This window comes from Epinephelus lanceolatus, chromosome 1, assembly GCF_041903045.1.
Source record: "Epinephelus lanceolatus isolate andai-2023 chromosome 1, ASM4190304v1, whole genome shotgun sequence".
Classification (NCBI taxonomy): domain Eukaryota; kingdom Metazoa; phylum Chordata; class Actinopteri; order Perciformes; family Serranidae; genus Epinephelus; species Epinephelus lanceolatus.
The window spans coordinates 32,150,133-32,167,253 of record NC_135734.1 but is presented as its reverse complement, the minus strand read 5'-3'; positions in this window follow the sequence as shown (position 1 = coordinate 32,167,253).

Sequence of the window (17,121 nt, the reverse complement as noted above, 5' to 3'; positions counted from 1 at the left end):
CCTGTTCAGCAGGCTATGCTGTGCAACTTTCCTCACAAAGACAGCAGACTTCTTTCCACATCTTCGACTGTGGCCATTTGGAACAGTACTAATAATTTTTGCCTCCTGATGTGTCAAACATTTTGTGTAATCCCCTTTTTAAAAGCATGCTGGGGCTGATGAGATGCTGAAAGAGGTAACAACTGAAGAGGCAGCGTCATCACGTGACTGCAAGAGTTTTCTGTTGAGTTTTCAGACAAATGAAAAGACTGAGAAGAGCACTGATGGCTTAAATACATGATCTAATGCAGAGTATGTTGGAAACACAGTGCAGCAAGTAGTGTGTGTCATGTGAGAGGAGCAGCACACTCCAGTCGTCTTCCTGGACTAGCTCACAGGCTTTACTCCATTTAAGTGAGCCCAGTCACGTGGAAAAGATTATTATGTCAATGCAGAATATGTATAGAGTTTAAAATTGGTATCTTGGCTCTGACATCATCATTCCTTGCAGCCATATACAAGCTCAGCAGAGCAGGGACTGGGGAGTGACGACAATATCATTCCTCCAAAAACCACATAGATATTAAGTGAAGTCTTCTGCTGCATGCTATTTCCCTGACCAACACGTCAATCCACATATCTGCTGAGCACTGGTGCTGGTAACTCAGTTGAGGTGTCGGTCAGGCACCATATGATCATTCTGCTGCTGGACACCTCAGAAAATAAGACCAACATTCACAGTAGGCAATTTGTTAATGTTTAAAAGATGCTCTCTGCTTTGGGTAGTGGCACTTCACATTGCTGCTTTAAATAATTGCCACGGTCTCAGAACATATGATGAGACATAGCAGTGTTGATAAGTGCATTTTTAATTAAAAGCTCTGTTTTCACCGTCTACTTTTCCCTCTATAGAACATGCCATGTGAAATTACTTTTTCCCACCTATTTTTCCAACGGCTGTATCTCATCTCTCCAAGACCATTGCACAAAAAACCCACCATCATCTGCTAACATCTGGCTTTTTGTATATAATAGGAAAGGTTGCAATCAGCATTCACACCTGAGTCAAATGGCTCTGCCGTAGTCACAGGTATTTATCAGCTTCAGCTCTGATCGGCAGTGATGGAAATACAACTCCAGGGTGGACGTGCTAATTTCAGTGCCTTCTCCAGGGAGTTAAAATGACGCACCACCATAAAATACTCTCCCTTTCCACCCAAGCAGCGCTCGTACATCGATCCAAGTTAGTCAGCAACGTGTTTGAGAAGGAAATTGAATAAGTAAGAGATATGAAAAAGAAGTAATACCTGTAACGTTTTTACTAGCCTATAATTGATGTCGAATGTGACACAACAGTAAAACAAAATTAGAAAGGCAAACTCGTCTGCTGCAGAGCCGTCTAGTCAACTGACAATGGGACATGAGTCTATAGCCCCCTTTACACTGCCAGATTTTCGGCGAATGTTGGGCCGTTTTGCCGGCAAGCTGCGAGCGTTTAGACACACAGAGCCAGAGATGGCGAGTTGATCCAAGATGCCAAATTTTCCGCCACATAGGGTAGACGTATTGGCAGATCCTTTTTGGTTTAACAAGAATGAGGCACCCTTCCGCCACGGGAGGGGCTGTTGATGACGCCGCACATGTGACCCACTAGTAGTGGATAAACAGGAAACAGCAGATAGCAGGAATGAGCAGCTAGTAGCAAAAGGAAACGCAAACCTGACAGACAACGTAAAGATGAGCAACTGAGGAGACAAGGAATTACGTGCCCTCCTTGTCTTCGCAAATGAAGAGGCCATTAACCGTCAAATGACGGGGACAGTGAAGAACGGGCCAACTTATGAGAGAGTTGCCGAAGGACTGATCAGCCGCAGCTTCCCTCCCACGTCACTGTTTACGTCACACGCTGAGCTACACGTTTTGTTACTTGCTCACGCCCCCCATTGCAAAAGTAGGTAGGTGGCATTTTGCTGCAATCCCCGATTTTGTTTTTTATACTGCCAATGCTGAAAGAAGACTGATTGGGCTTTCTTGCAAATTTGCACAATTCCTATTTAAAAGGGGCTTATAGCTTAAAACTTTCCCATATGTAAAAAAACCCATTTACACATGCTAATTTTGGGATAACATTGACTTGAGTTCTAATGATTATCGGAATGCGCAGTTTAGTTGGGTAGCATCATGTGAGATGATTTAACACATGCAATTGGTGTGTGGTTGGCTAAACCAGTGCTACCAATACTGCACCCATTAAAATAGAAGCGCTCTGTGACAATGCAATAATTCGCAATAATTACTGGCCATGGTTGGGATGATGTCTGAGTCCGGACTTGAGGAATTAAAGGGAAATTTCGGTTTATTTCAACCTGTCTCCTATCGTCCTAAATTTGTTTCAAGTCACTAGTGACATAAAAACAATAGTTAGCATGTTAGCCGTTAGCCTAGATACAGCCGTAGCGTCAGACCTGTTAAAACGTAAGTGAACGGGCAACCTTCAAGTGCAAAGTTAGTCCACTAAACAAGCTTTTTCTCTACAAAGACCGCCTCATATCGTTAGGATAAATGTCAGAGAACATATAGAAAACGACATGTAAACGTGTTGTCTTACCTTACCGGTGTGCTGCCATGTTTGTTTATCCCTCTAGCTCTGCTTTCCAAAGCGCAGCCAAAATATGGCGAGAACAAGCAGCGATCTCATAGCGTGCCTGAACAAGCAGCAGCAGCTGCAAGGCAGAACCTGACAGTAGCCTGAAAAGTTCATTCATTTATAAAAGATTTATAGAATAATGGCTGACTTTTTGCCAGACTTTGACTTTGTGGAGGAGGAATTTGATTTTGCTGAGTTTGATGGCCGCCCTTATTTATTTGAGCCAGAATACACTGACGGAGAGCTTTGTGAAACTGAAGAACGGAGGAGGAGGAGAGAAAGAGGCGCAACAGGTAACGTTAGAGGACGAGAGGGGAGGAATGGCTGCTGCAAGGCTGCGTCGCTCTGGAGATTGGTGGTGTATCTTCGAATGCTGTACCCCAGTGCCCACAGAAGAGGAATGCCTCTGTTGCAAGGAATGGGACCAGTTGCAGCCTTATTTTCAAGGTCTGGATGTGACCGAGGACGAGACACCTCCACCTGGAGTAACGTTAGTATCCAGCTGGGCTTTATCTAGAGCTGGCAAGATATATTTCGGCCGCGCTTTGGAAAGCAGAGCTAGATGGTAAACAAACATGGCAGCACACCGGTAAGGTAAGACAACACGTTTACATGTCGTTTTCTATATGTTCTCTGACATTTATCCTAATGATATGAGGTGGTCTTTGTGGAGAAAAAGCTTGTTTAGTGGACTAACTTTGCACTTGAAGGTTGCCCGTTCAATTAAGTTTTAACAGGTCTGACGCTACAGCTGTATCTAGGCTAACGGCTAACATGCTAACTATTATTTCTATGTCACTAGTGACTTGAAACAAATTTAGGAAGATAGGAGACGGGTTGAAATAAACCGAAATTTCCCTGTAAGAGAGATGGCAGCTAAACAAGGAGGACACATTTTATTTTTGCCAGCAAGACGGATGGCATCCCCCTTAACTTGCCTATTTAAATTTGCCTAAGAAGAAAAAAGAAGAAAAAAATTAAACCTAGCTATCACAGTAAACATAAAAATTTCATTGATGATTTCAATCGAGTGACATACTACAACTTTCAGCAAATAATATGTAGACAAATACAGTTTATAACCATGTTTCTAGGTGTCCTCCTGAAAGCAAAACTTCTGGGAAAGTATTGCCTGTTTGGTGCCACAGCATTCAGCAGTGTGTTTTCTGAGTCCAAGTCTCTGGTGAATCTCAGTTGTTTGGATGTAAGTATCTCTTTGTTTTGAGAGTTAATTAATTTCTAATCATTGAAAACCACTGGTGCAAGTTATTGAATAGTGTGTCTGTGTGTTCGTGTTTGTGTGTGTGAGAGTGCACAAGAGAAGTTTAGAAAGAGAGGGAGAGGGTGATTTAATACCTGGTCAGACACATCCTCAGTCACACTGATGACTACGTATTTTTGAGCATGTGTGAGTCTGTGTGCACGATGCATGTGATTCAGCGTGTCTTTGTGAGTATGCATATATAGAAGTCTGCGTCTGCTCATCTGAGCATGCGGCGGTAGTGGAAGTGTTAGTTGTGCTGATGACACAGACATGAGACATGGAACAGCTCTGACAGCTCCAGTCTAGCAGAGGTAGTAGTAGCTCAGAAGTCAGCTCGAGGGCCCCAACAACACACACACTGTGGAAATGGTAATCTGTTTTCCCTCCCTGCCAGCTTGGCCAAGGCTCCCAGTAGCATGCACGCTCTCCAACCGCATCACAATCATTGGGCACTGACATGCGCAGCACGATGGGCCAAAAAAGCAGAGAAAAAAAATTCTCTGTTTACTCGTCTTATAGCTGCAAGGCTGTATTTTTCCAGAGGTTGTTTCATGTGAAAGATGCAGTGAGGTTATGCAATTGACTCTGCAACAGCAGACAGGATATGATATTGGATGGGTATATTAACGGGAGTTTTCGGAAAACAAACTAACTTTATTCATTTTTATTAATATAATTATTATAATTTACCTCGTGGGACTTACAAAAAACAAGAACACACATATAAGCATGTAAAAAAAAAGTGTGGGGTGGTGTAGTTTTCTGCAGACACACATTTCATTATTTCCTTCTCATTTTCTGTGCATGCGACATTTATGAGTGTGTACCGTCACAGCACTAATGTGAGGTCAGGATTTTATAATAAGGGCCCAACCAGGTGCAAGACCAAGCAGCGCACATCCAAGAGACATAGCACCGTAAATATGCAAATACAGCGAGGTGAAACACCAAATGAGACTGAATCTGGGGTTGGCTTTCACTTTCACTATTGCTGGTGAGCAAGTTTACAAACAGTTGCTAACAAAGCTGCATACCGTAAAACTTCAATTACAGTAAAAGCCTCATCCCAGTTAAAGGCTAAGTCCCTTTCACTAGCCTGGTGTAGCTACACATTTTGACAAATAAAGGCCTGTCTCAATTAGAGGTCTGGTCTGGTTGACAAGCTGTTCATTTTTTTAATAGAAGTTCTTTGGGTGTATAAAATTGGATTGTTGACTACCCACTCAAACTGACATTAGTTACCTGCTTAGATTGCACATACAAATATAAATGTTTATCCTCTTGAGACCTTGTGTCCTCATAAGAGGACATCTCATTTTGGGTTTACTTTACATTATACTTCATTCTACTTAACTTAGACCTGTTGTCCTCGTTCGTGGACACTTTTTTGTGCCATATAGTGGTAATATCCATGTAAAAACAAGATGGCAGCCATCTCTGCTAAGTCAATCTACAGCCGATACTGACACAGAAGTGGACAAGGTCTAAAACTTGATCATATTTTATAGTTGAAACTTCTTTATTTATGATTAAAAATGTATGTAGTTTGATATTTATATTATATTAATTTTAGCAACAGTAACAAGCTAAGACGCTGTTAATTAGAAAGTACTCGTTTGAAGACATTAAGATTTAATTATCATTGACAATGTCTACTTTTTTATACTTATTGGGGCCTATTGATCCAAAATAGCTAGGAGAAATTAAAAATGCATACCAAATAGAAGTTGAGGTCTCAGGAGATTAAACCTTTGTAAATATGGAGATGCTACACATCATTCGCTCGGCTTATTTCATTCTGCTGAAAACATGAGCCCCAGAGAAGACCATGATTTATTCAGATTTACCAGCATGACGAAAAAATACGTGGTGACTCCATTCTTCTGATGCTGTCATAAAGTCAGAATATGTGTCCATTCCTCGATCACCTGGTAAGTTATTCATATTCCTTTGGTCCATAAGGGTCCACTTATGAAAATAATTAAAGTTTCTTTTCTCATAAAAATTTGTTATAACATAAAACATAACTGATATGTTATATCAGCCTAATTTTTATACAAGTAAAATTCTTCTAAGTTCAGTAATTTAAACAAATAATAGCCCGGGCTACTAATTGAAGTTTTACAGCAGTATATCTTTAATAAAGTCGTTATTATAATCCAAACTATATTCTTTCCCTAAATCTAATAAAGTCATTTTCAACCTTACCAAACACTTACCATGTCATGTCATAATATGATTTATTTTTCAACAGCAGAGGTCTGGGTTTCAGAAGGGACAGATAAATAATGTCCTGCTGACAGGGACGTCAGATTGAACCTGCTTTAATGCTTCCATGTGTCACTCTAGAGGGCACAGGCAGCAAGGAAAAGCATTTTGTCATTTAATTTAGAGGAATTTTTCAGACATATGCAGCTATTACACAGACTCTAAACTTTTTAAGGCTATCTAGTGTAGTGCTTTCCTTCAACCAGGGTGCCTTTTTCTCCAGCTGACCAAAATCAGACTATTAGTGCGCCTTCATGGCTTTCCCTCTGTTCACCTTTACAACTGGCTACTGATAGCATATCTGCTCCCAGCAGACTGACAGACAGACAGGCAGTGAGAGAAGCAAATGCCCTTATCACTGCCTGCCATATGATGGGATTAGCTTGAGTGTTGTCTAACAAAGCATTAATGAGCAGTTTTAATTGCCTGCACGGCATACCCTGCCAAGCCCTGCCTGAAGTACACACACACACGCACACACACAAAAACACAGGGCTGTGCATACTTGTCCCATCTGAAATGGCGTCCAAGTGATACAGAATTTATATTCATCACTGGAGTACAAACAGACCATTACTGCTGTCATTCCAATACATTTGTGTACAATCTGTAAGAGAATATTGGTTTGAAGACGGTCATTTAGGCTCCACTCACTCCCTCACACATACAGACCTAACTGAAATCAACAGATGTTTTTGATTATGTTGTGGTGCCATATTACAGTGCAGCCTCACTGTAGCCACAGGACTTTAGCTCTGCAGAGACCTGAAAATCACTGAGTGCTGCAGGGCAGAGGGCAGTGTCTTCCATTTGATTTAACTTCTATTCTACAAAAATACTATTCAGAAATACAATTCTATATAACTATCAGTCATGTCTGATGGCTGACTGGAATCTTCTTCACTTTGTGATGCTCGCTCTGAATCGATCTCATAAACAGCAGTGGTAACTTGGTCTATCTCAGCCCATCTTTTTACTTATAAAGGTCCTTTGTTGAGGTTACAGCTGCTATAAGCTCCGGAGACAGAATAATAAATGCTGCATTTCTGTCTTTTCATATTTGGCAAACTGCTGTCTGTGCATTTTGCATAGTTTGGCTCGCCATATCTAGAATTACCATTATGCTAATGTATATTTATTTTCTGCATAGATTCTAAAATTACCACAGTTATGAGACTCAAGAATACACCCTTCACCACATGCAAGGTAACAAGACTTAGAGCTAAATGCTAACATGCTCACAGTGGCAATGCTTTATACCATGTTCACCATTCTAGTTTATCATGTCAGCATGCTAAAATGTGCAGATTGGCAATTAACTAAAAGTACAGGCTGAGGTCATAAACCTTAGTAGCCAAACTGGAAGTTTGACCTGATGGCAACACTGGAGGAAAAAAATGGAGTGATTTTGATTTAATGGCAATCCATCTGATAGTTGTTGACATATTTCAGTCTTGACCAAAGTGATTGAACAATTGGCTGATTGCCACAAGCATAGTTAAAATGCAGCTGTTGTGTAAAACTCTTCTTCATGTTTAATATCCTTGTGATGCAGTGAGCAGTTTAATCAGAGGTCCTGAATTTTGACCCAAGTTCTACAATCTCAGGTGATGGGTTTTAACATGTACTGTAATGTGCATGCACTGTAGTTAATCCAAACTGTCCTCCTCCAAAATATTTCCACGTAGGTCGTCTACACAAGGAGTGATTACGATCCATATTTATGTTTATTGTTAGGCAGCAACCTCTAGCAACCCTAATAGTAGGGCTGCTCCATTATTGCAAAAAACGATTATTTTGACTTACTTAACACTATTATTCATTGGCTTTGAGAACATCATGCATGTATTGAACATTAACTCTGGTGTTTCTTTTCTAACTTCTAACTTTAAATACAACTGAACTGAGAAACAATGAAATAAATGAGAATAAATTAATCAAATTGAAAGACTGTGATGCAGTGGGGCAAAGGGGCCTTTACCTTTTTGTGCTTTTTGTCCTTTTTGGTCATACACCACTTTGAGTAGACTTAAACTGCTGGGACAAACTGGTTGTGTTGATTTGTGGTGCAGTGACACCATGATTGCACTTGATTGTGATTTGTCCCAAGTCTGACTCAGTGAAACCAAAGTGTTTCCACTCCACAGAGTTTGTTTTACCTCTCCTCTCGACCAGTGGCTCTTATTCTCATTACAAGTTCAGAACAATCAGACAGGTGACGCGTCACAACTCGCACTGATGCTTCTGTTTGGACTTTGGGGGGAGGGACCGAGCACATCCACTGGGAAGGGGTGTGTCTGATTTACAAAATGAAAGACAAAATATGAGTAACATTGGTGGACTTGTCATGTGGCACAAAATGTTTTGTCTCAATTATTTTGTTTAGAAAATCAAGGGAAGCCAAAGTTGTGATTGAAAATAAAATCCCAGCCCAGCCCAGCCCTACACAGTAATTATACCAGCAGCAAATGAGGAAGTCAGATGACACAGAATAAAGAGTGAGTCCGCTTGGGATGAGAGGAAGAGGAGGTCAAACAAACACAGGACTTTGATCCAGGAGAACACTGTTTGTGTCCTGTGTGAAACAAAAAGTCATTGTTGAGTTATTTTAACAATGTAACATAGTAAGTCGTAGCATCTGATGTATGTGGTATGAAATACACCATATTATGTTACGTTAGTACAAAACTTAGTTTGATAACGCCAAAGAAAGATCTTTTTTTTTTTTTTTTTCTAAATCTAAGCAAGGAGTTCTGTTGCCTGAACCTAACCACATAGTGTTGGTGCAACTGCGATTGTTTCATGACGTTATCCACTGCTTACAGTCATATACAAGCTATTCTGTCATCCACCGGAAAGGGCATTAATTCATAAAAGGCTCAGGTCATCTTCATAAGGTAGGAACATACAACCTTTGTGGCTGTAAGGGTTAGAATACTCAGTTAATCAGAACTAACCTGCCTATTCCCTTGAGTACCTTCCTCATTACAGCTATTTTTCCTTGTCAAACACCTTAAGAGACACGGTCTGAAGATGTGGAACCAGTAACCATGATACAAACATCCCAGAATGGTCAGCAGCCGCCACACTCCATCAGTCATGCTAATAATTAAGCAGATGGTGGCAAACTTACTGCGCAGCACAAAAAGACACAGCATGTCTCTGTAACAGCACAGGCCGCACACTGACCCAGGAAAAGGCCCAAAGTAACCCCACACTGTTCAATCAACACGAGGTTTATCAGCGTCAGAGGTGAGGAAACAGTGCCCTGAGGCAGTCATTTTACAAGCCGGCATCTGACTGTCCTTCTACCTCACAGCTCAGCAAACTAAGACCATCTGTGGTCAATATGTTATAGGACACACATGAAAAGCAAACCAGGATGACAGTTAGATGCAATATAGTGTTCAAACTGTAACCATTTATATAGGAATAATTTTGCATCCACTTTATGTTTAGGTACGCAGCATTTCGGCGCTTGAAGCAAATGGTGCGCTTCAGACCCTCTCTCTGTGTTTTAGTGATGAATGGAGACAGAGGCCTGAGTGACAAAACAGGGAGCGTGACTTCCAGCTGGAAACAGCTCCTTTCTCCTGGCACAAAGGAGTAAAGAGCCCCAAACAGAGCTCAATGTGTATTCTTTTTGCTCTCCTCCTCTCTTTACTTAGTCTGCACAGCTTCTTCCCCACATACTCTTCTCTTCTCTTCTCTTCTCTTCTCTTCTCTCCTCTCCTCTCCTCTCCTCTCCTCTCACGTAGATTGAGTGATTGCCATGCCATAAGCTTCAACCACTGAACCCATCCTATCCCTTCCAGTCTCTGGGGTCTTTTGCCACGCCACATTTATCACCAAATGTACCAGGAGTGCTGGTGGTGCATTGCATCTCAAAGCTCACAGGCAGCCCCCCTTTCCTTGAGGCATCTTCTACGCTGAAGCGGAGAAAACAAAATGGAACAAGACGACATACAATTTTAAGAAATCACATGTAGCACCTGTGAAGGAGATGGTCGTGTGATAAAAGGGAAAAGGTTAATCAGCTTCTTTTATATATTTCTTAAAACATTTTAATCATGTTTTTATCACACAGCACTTTGACAGTGCTCAGTGATCCCGGTCTTGAAAATAATATTTTTGAGCCAATGTTGTCGGACACCCTTTGCTAAAACCTCCTGATGAGCGGAAACAGGATGTTTTCAGTGAGTCTAGAAACCTTATCTTACTATTGAAGAGGGTTTAATTAGTGTTCCCTTTGCTGTCAAGAGCCATCACCTCATCAGCCCAGTGCTCTCCAACTCAGACAGGTGGTTAATGGGCTTGTGTCTCTCAAGAAACATCATGTGCTTGACATCATTTTCTGAAGAGCAGGCTACTTCCAACACAAACAACAAAATGGCTAAAATTGCATTAAAAGTATGTCTGTACATGGGAGAGATGAGCAGTTCAGTATCGTGAATGTTAAAGCTGCTTCAGTCAGCACTGTGGTTAACGCTGTTAAATATGCTATTACAAGTGGTTCATATGTGTTTGCTTTATGAAAGGATACAGCACCACCTCACAGCAAGATACAAGAGTTGGAACATATTGTATTATTTACTTAATGTGACAAACAAGACTGTATTATTGAAGGTTCACAGAGCCCCTGGACTCTGGTATTCTGCTGTTCGTTTTTCAGACCATAAAGGACAAACAATATTTAAAATTCTTGCTCTTTTATAGACCCTTTTTGGGCGATGTTCACTATTACTCCCATATTTAAATGATATGATGTTTCCCAACTCTCCATTACAGCTGTCTTTTTACTCCTAACATCAATAATCTAAAGGTTTGTACACACCAAGCACAAAGATGTGTATAGACTTAGCACCAGGCGATGCAAATGACGTGATGCGAATTTGCTCAAGTTTAAGTTTTTTAATATGCGTGAGACATTCATGTGACACTGTGATGGGAAATCCTATAAGCATTGAGAGCTTCCAATATATCATATATCATTGATAATCAGAAATGGGGGACAAACTTTTGTCGTTATCTGTAGACACTTGGAGCTCTATAATGCAACTGCTGTGCTGTAAAGAGACAGACCGACTGAGGACCAGAGTCATATCACTACATGGTAAGTTCTGAAAATGTGTATTCATGATTTTTGTGAGTCATTTTGTTGAGCGGCCTCTTAGCAAAATGCCCTGAGTAACGAGATTGGTCTTTTATTGTGAAAGGTAAAAAACAGAAAAACTGATTGGTTATGTGCTGTTGTGGGCAATGTGAAAAAAGTACTGCCATATTGGTTCATGCTGGTTCAGAGCACAGAGCCACCATGTTCACATTACTTGATACCAGCTATTAGTCATATTTAACTACGAGCCAAGTTCATGTGTTAGCGTTAACTGCCTTCTCCAGTCACTTAGCAGCACCGTTAAGGGCAAATATTGGTTGAGTTGTTTAATAATCCAGCAGCATTATTCTTACAAATATTGCCGCTAACATGATGTTTAGTCAGTATACTTGTCACGGCCCTGGCCATGTCACTAGTTTCTGTTTCTCCTTGTCCTCTGTCCCCTGTCTGTCTCTGTGTGTCTGTGCTGTGGGCGTGGCAACTCCCTCACTCTCCTGGCTTCCTGATTACATTTATTCAACTCACCTGCTCCCTGCTGCTCACCTGAGGGCCATCCAGTAATCAGACCTGCAGTATAAAACACCGGCTCTCCTCTTAGGTCCTCACCAGATCGTTGAGTCTACCACTGTGGTGCAGTCAAGCTTAAGGTTGCTATAGAATTGTGAATTCAACTTCGACTTTTGCTTGTGAATTTTTTTGTGGACACTTACCTTGTGTTTTCCTCTGACATACTATCACCGCCTACCTTTGGTTTGATTTTTACCACTCTCTTTCTGAGTCTGTGTTCTGTGTTTGGGTTCACCTTGTTGATTGTAACAATACTTTTCACCATGTTCACCATCTTAGTTTAGTGTGTTAGCATGCTAATATTTGCTAATTAGCATTAAACACAAAGTACACCTCAGGACAATCTTGGAACCTATCGGCTAACATCTAATGATGATAAAGCCTCTGAGGACAAGAGCCAGCAGTAAAGGCTGATCTGATGAAGTCAGTAGATACCTGTGCCGAGACATCCTCTTCCATGTGCCAGTCATTTCAGCTAATCTCCATTAACTGGTATCTGCATATGACTGCAGATACATTTCCTTTAAAAAAAAAAAAAAACTAATATAAAACTAACTCGTCATCCAACAGTAGCTGACTGGATATGAGATTGCTTTTCGGCCAATGCTTTCTGCCTCTGTTTACCTGCAGTTCAAGCGTGCCTGATCAACACTACTCAGACTACAAATGGAAACCACAACACTTCTGATACCAAAATCTTGTCCAATCACCCATTGATTCTGCATACATATTGAAATACCTGTTTACTGAAATGAACCTGAGGATGATGGGAATGTCATAAACCACAGTGTTGGATGAATGAAAGTGTTGAACTGGTGATGCTACGATATGAAAAGGTTTTAATCTTGAAGGCTAATCTTCACATATCCCTCAAATTGTTTCACTCAAGACCACAAATGTCAACTTCTTGGTTCTCGAGTAAAAAAGTCAAAGGATCACCAAAGTCACTGGGATGCAGGCTCTGAGAAACGCGAATCTACGTAGAAAATTTTGTGCCTAAAATTGAAAAATCTGACCTAGTGGTGGTGCCATGTTTTATAAAAACACTGGGTAACCAAAGACAGGAGGATTCATCCTCTGCACACCATGACTGTACCAAATCCATCCATTCCATCCATTCAGTCTGGACCAAAGTGGAGGACCGAACATCTGACCAACATCACTACAGCCACGAATTAACTAAAATCTGTAGCTGCATAAAAAAACCCATACAACCCAACAACAAAAAATATCCTTGAATAAATGTCCTCTATGCTGCAAGGATTCATTGCTCAACAGCACAACATCCAGCCAAGGATGCATCATATGTCAACACTCCCCAATCTCTCCCTCTCTCTCTCCCTAATGCTGCTTATGCAGAGAGGAAGAAATCTGATGTCATGCCTGCCTGCCCTCGGCTGTCAAGCCCTCTGACACACACAAACACACATACATACACAGACAAACGTTATTTACAGTATAATTCCTTTCATGACAGTTCAGATGCAAGCCCATCACTCAGTATTATCAAACTGTTGAGGCGTGTAACAGTCTATATATAATACAGACAGAAAAAAAAAAGAGTTCTATTACAGATCCACACACAGGACCAGCAACACACCCACTGTAATCCAGCACATTTCTGCTTTCAAAATCATTTCTGCAGTCATCTCAGAGAAAAAAAAATGTTGACTGATGTTTTTTTTTTCTCATAAATAAACCAAGATTCCAAAAATCCTGAACCCATGAAGAGACTTTCAATAACGCCAACCACTGGGAGCCAGAATAACCCATCAGAACTGGATACTTTTTCCTCATCATGTCCATTATCATTCAAATTCAGGCGAGTGTGCAGAATTTGGCAGGAAGTTGCAGGCAAGGGATATTTATATGGGTTTCTAAAGGCTACAGTTACTATGCAAATCCAGTGCAGATGACTGAGTGATTGCACAGACTCTCCCATCCTGCTGCTCTCCCTCTCTCCTCCATTCCCCATAACCTGAGCCACCGGAGCAGAACATGCACTTGTCTTTGCTTCATGCTTCGATTTTAACGTTGCCGAGGGGCGTGCTGAGAGAAATCAGACGTAATTAGATGGATGTTCGAGAGGCAGTTGGATATTAACATGGGTTGCACCACTCGACATGGTGTTGAATGTCAAGCGCACAGCTCCTGCAGTCACTTTATGTTTGCCGACAGATGTTCTTTAAAGTCCCCTCACCCCATCGTGAGATTGTCGGACGGAAGCACTGATTGTAGTTCTCTTACACATTTATGATGGAGATAATGTGGTTTGAGAAGAAGTCTGAGTGAAGTTTTTGTCCTGTTATTATTTGCTTTGAGAGAAGTTTTATCATAAAACGACAGAGTTCAAAGAACTACATGTTTATGAGCTACATGTCCAACCCTGTCTCTTTTTAATAACGTTTGTGCACTAATTCACTATATGTTTTGAAGGAAACATAACTGCTGTCTCGATTACGTTTACTGGCAAAGTTTTTTCAGTCAGGGAACAACCAGGATATTGTGCTGGACAAATAGGAATCTGGGCTCGCCAGCGCCCAGACCTTTATATTCACCCACTCCACCAAGTTTAAGTTGGTTGATTCAATCAGCATCTTAAAATGGAACAGCGATTTCTCAGTTAAATTAAATGGCAAATGAGTGCCACAGGGAACCTCAATTATTGTAAAATTTCAACTAAAAGCTTAGTCCCAATTAAACCACAGCCCCTTTTACTAGCCTGGCCATTTTGACAATAAAGGTCTGTCTCAATTAGAGGCCTGGTCTGGTTGCCAAGCAGTTCCTTTTTAAAGAAGTTCTTTGAATGTATAAAATCAGATGGTTGGCTTCCCACGTGAGCTAACCATAGATAGTTGTTTAGATGACACATACACATATAAATGTTGGGACTTTTGTCAATTTAGAGATGCTACACATTGTTAGCTCAGGTAGATTCTCCACAGTTCAGTAGATCAGTTCAAAGAAGACTGTAATTCATTTAGATTTACTGGCATGACAAAAAAAAAGTTGACTCTCTTCCTCTGAAGCTGTCATAGAGTCAGAATATGTGTCCATTCCTTGATTACAAGAGAAGTTATTTATATTCCTTTAGTATGTAAGGGTCCACTGATAAAAGGAATGGAAAGGGTTTTTTATAAAAATGAATCTAAGTTGTGAGTTTTGTTGTAACAGGATAAAGTGGTGTTGGGTCAGTATGTCAGGTGCCGTAATCCTGGAGTGCTGTAAAAACAGTGCCATAACACTCTCTCTCTCTCTGATGCCTTGTCTGTTGGAGCTCAGTTAAATGAATGATTTGTAAATAATATGTTATGCGAAGCCTAAGTTTTATACAAGTAGCCTAATATTGATACATGGCTCAAATAAACAATTTGAATGTTTTTCCAATCTTTGCTGAGCAACGGTTTTGTGTAGAAGGAAGTAAAGGCCTGTCCCAAATATTGACGCCTGTTGACTTCAGTGATTTAAGCAAATAATAGCCCGGGCTATTAAATGAAGTTTTACGGTAGCCAATCAGCGCCATGTACAGGAGTAATGCCAGTGTCAAGCTGTTGTCAAGCGCTGACAAGTGGTGCACTGAAGCTAATGAGGAGTGATAACAGCAATGGCGAGTGCTATAGACAAGATGGATGCTGCTATCGAGGCTGTTCTAAATCTACATGTCTTCTCATTATTTCCTGACATCACAGTATTACTTTGCTCCGCTTCACTCTTTAACAGGTACGTTGGAATGGCTGCGCACCAGCGTGGACTCAAAGTGATGTTAGGTTCAGGTGAATATGTTAGTCTCAAGTGATGGCAGCATTATGTTTGTTGTAAAATTTGTCGGGACACAGGTGTGATGCATCGTGCGGGTGGGGCAGCAACTTTTTTTTAACTGCTACACAGACTCCATCTTGGCAGTGGGTGGTTGCTGCCAACTTCACTGTGAACATACTGAGTTTTACCAAGTGATAACGCAGGTGTTTATGCAGGGTTTGAAAGCGTAGGCTTTATTAATTGATTCTGAATGAACTAACTGGAGCGTTTTAACCACAGGATGCATTGATTTAATTGACTGATTTTAATGTGAAATGTAGAAACACCCACACAGTGTTGCTCTGCTGCATCACATTGCCTCTGGTACAATGAGATATTAAATTAAATCCATTGTAAACAGATTGTACTTGTTTGTTACACCGTTCTATGTGGTTTTTACCTGTTGGAAGGCCGCAGAGCCGCACATAGAGAAAAAAACATAGACAAGCCACATAAAAATAGAGAAGAGCCATGGGAGCCATCAGTTGATTATAATGGATGCATTGTGCTGCTGGCATGCTGCTCCACGACTGTGTCCCATGTATTGAGCATATACAAAGCATGGGAGAGACCATGCCTGTATGTAGCAATCAAAATCAAATAATATACATATCATGTCTTATCATTGGTATCTGTGTATCTGATCACAACAGCTTTACCACTCATTTATTTCAGGCTAATTTATGACATTTTTTTTTTCCTGATTAAAATATTTTTTACTTTCTCACTTGTGCTACTTTAGAATGAGCTTGCCAAGCCTCGGCTGAGTGTTGTGGTTCCTGGTAGAGGAGCAACTGAGAAGAACCCAAGACAAAAAATACTGAATAGGACATGCTTCGAGGAAAAATGGCAGAGACAGATTACAGATTAAGCGTGCCACATCCAGCTCTCTAACTGTCCTCTCTGTCTCCTTTCTCATGGTAAATGCTTTCCTTTTCTCTGTTTGGAGAAAGTAGTGGGAAACAGTGAGTCAGGCTGGAGTGCTGAGAGCTGGACCGGACTGTTAATGTTGCCCAATGAATTAAGAGTCGGTTCTGCTAGTTTACCATTTGAATGACTGGGAGGCTTGGGAAGGTAGTGAGCTCTGGACACAAAGAGATGCTTCACAGCCCGAATGCACTTTGGTTCACATCTACATGTCTAAATATTTGCTTCCAGGGACACAGCATGTTGTGCATAAGTGGACAGACATTATACTGTACAACAACACCAACAGAAAAAAATGTCATTTTAATTTGTCGTCTAATTTGGATTTTACAAGTGGGTTAATTGTCTTCCTTGTGATTTTATCAAAACAAATTCTTTGGGTAACTTGCAATTTTGTCCATGCTTCCTGCAATATTTTTTAAAATGAAGCCAAATCACATGTTTACATACATAAAATAATCTAATTAAGAACCACTGTTATGGGCCCAGGTGAAGAACCACAGCTTTTAACTAACCACTGTAATATAAACGCCTTAATGCCTGGGAGACTTTCTTTCC